This window comes from Schistocerca piceifrons, unplaced genomic scaffold (genome assembly GCF_021461385.2).
Source record: "Schistocerca piceifrons isolate TAMUIC-IGC-003096 unplaced genomic scaffold, iqSchPice1.1 HiC_scaffold_968, whole genome shotgun sequence".
In the NCBI taxonomy this organism is placed as follows: Eukaryota; Metazoa; Arthropoda; class Insecta; order Orthoptera; family Acrididae; genus Schistocerca; species Schistocerca piceifrons.
This window is the reverse complement of record NW_025729243.1, coordinates 50,001-52,500: the sequence shown is the minus strand read 5'-3', so window position 1 is coordinate 52,500 and position 2,500 is coordinate 50,001. Positions and strand designations below refer to the sequence as shown.

Genomic DNA, 2,500 nt, shown 5'->3' with positions numbered 1-2,500 from the left:
AACACGAGGGGGAGTAAAGAGATCCCTCCAAAACTCAATCAGCCCCGGGATGGTGGGTGGCTGATGGAGAAGTGTGCCATCGAGAAGACCATTTATGCAGCGTGCTGGGTTCTTCTTAAAAGCACGCTGCACTACAGCATACTCCCACCTCCTTCTCGCCCGCTTCCGCTCCGGCGGCTGTTGAAATTCCTTACCAGGAGCTTGACAAACAAGTGGTTCCCTGCTACCTAGTTCTTCAAGAGCGGGAACAAGCATGGCTTGGATGGTACTCCGGCTAGCAGTGGGGCCCAAGGCCACAACTGCATCAAGTGAGCGGAAACGCGGGCCCGAGGAGGGCAACTCAGCTAACAGGGACCAGATAGCCCGATCGGCGACTTCCCCCAGAGAAGAAGACTGTGGTGGGGGGGAACCCACAGCAGATCCGTCTACAGAGGCCTGATGGTCTTGGTCTCTCTTTGAGAGCTCAGCAGCAAAGTTGGCCACCATGTTCTTATAGGCCTGCACCCTGCGTTGACACTTGATAGATTCAAGTGTGCGCTCTGGGAAGGCTTTGGCCAGCTCTTGGTTAAAGAACCGGCAGCCTTGGAGGGACAAAGTCGCCTCAGCATGCGCAAGACGGAGCAACTCTTCTTGCGACCACCTGGCCTTCTTCCTTTCCGTTTGCACTTCCGCGTTGGCGGCATCAGGGTGGGCACGACGGCGATGAACGCCGAGCCCGGTCTTTGTTGAAAAGGACCGCAGACATTCAGGGCAGACAGCGGAGAGCGGCGCTCGACCCGCGCTGGTTGGCTGGCTGGAAAGCTCGTCAGCTGGCACAGGCACTCCAGTGGGAGGCCTGGTACCTTGATTTCTTCTACTACTTGCACCAGCTGGAAACAAAAGGCAGGGGGGGAGGTAACCCCCAAGCCTCGAACGACACCCTGCTCTGTCGGTCGGAGAGCTTCAAAAAGAATTACACCTTTCTTAGCACCCCTTACGACCCCCGCCACTTGAAGGCCAGAGCTCGGATTTCCCACAGAGAGGCTAATCGAACCATCATCCACCCGACATCGCGAGGATGCTAAGGGGTGGATCGAGAGGGTCCATATATTACGCATCAGGTGGGCATTTGAGAGTCATAGTTACTCCCGCCGTTTACCCGCGCTTGCTTGAATTTCTTCACGTTGACATTCAGAGCACTGGGCAGAAATCACATTGCGTCAACACCCGCTAGGGCCATCGCAATGCTTTGTTTTAATTAGACAGTCGGATTCCCCCAGTCCGTGCCAGTTCTGAGTTGATCGTTGAATGGCGGCCGAAGAGAATCCGCGCACCCGCGCGCCCCCGGAGGAGCACGCTAAGGCGGACGCGGCCTCGCAGCAAGGAAGATCCGTGGGAGGCCAAGGCACGGGACCGAGCTCGGATCCTGCACGCAGGTTGAAGCACCGGGGCGCGAACGCCGCGCAGGCGCGCGCATCCTGCACCGCCGACCAGCACGAGGCCGACCAACGGCGAGAGCAGACCACGCCCGCGCTAAACGCCCGCACTTACCGGCACCCCTACGGCACTCACCTCGCCCAGGCCCGGCACGTTAGCGCTGACCCACTTCCCGACCAAGCCCGACACGCCCCGATCCTCAGAGCCAATCCTTATCCCGAAGTTACGGATCCAATTTGCCGACTTCCCTTACCTACATTATTCTATCGACTAGAGGCTCTTCACCTTGGAGACCTGCTGCGGATATGGGTACGAACCGGCGCGACACCTCCACGTGGCCCTCTCCCGGATTTTCAAGGTCCGAGGGGAAGATCGGGACACCGCCGCAACTGCGGTGCTCTTCGCGTTCCAAACCCTATCTCCCTGCTAGAGGATTCCAGGGAACTCGAACGCTCATGCAGAAAAGAAAACTCTTCCCCGATCTCCCGACGGCGTCTCCGGGTCCTTTTGGGTTACCCCGACGAGCATCTCTAAAAGAGGGGCCCGACTTGTATCGGTTCCGCTGCCGGGTTCCGGAATAGGAACCGGATTCCCTTTCGCCCAACGGGGGCCAGCACAAAGCGCATCATGCTATGACGGCCCCCATCAACATCGGATTTCTCCTAGGGCTTAGGATCGACTGACTCGTGTGCAACGGCTGTTCACACGAAACCCTTCTCCGCGTCAGCCCTCCAGGGCCTCGCTGGAGTATTTGCTACTACCACCAAGATCTGCACCGACGGCGGCTCCAGGCAGGCTCACGCCCAGACCCTTCTGCGCCCACCGCCGCGACCCTCCTACTCGTCAGGGCTTCGCGGCCGGCCGCAAGGACCGGCCATGACTGCCAGACTGACGGCCGAGTATAGGCACGACGCTTCAGCGCCATCCATTTTCAGGGCTAGTTGCTTCGGCAGGTGAGTTGTTACACACTCCTTAGCGGATTCCGACTTCCATGGCCACCGTCCTGCTGTCTTAAGCAACCAACGCCTTTCATGGTTTCCCATGAGCGTCGATTCGGGCGCCTTAACTCGGCGTTTGGTTCATC

At 58.8% G+C, this 2,500-nt stretch overlaps 1 pseudogene; it reads right to left on the bottom strand.

The window, feature by feature from the left end:
* The window catches only part of LOC124774648, a 7,741-nt pseudogene that overhangs the window by 3,752 nt on the left and 1,489 nt on the right, over positions 1-2,500 (bottom strand).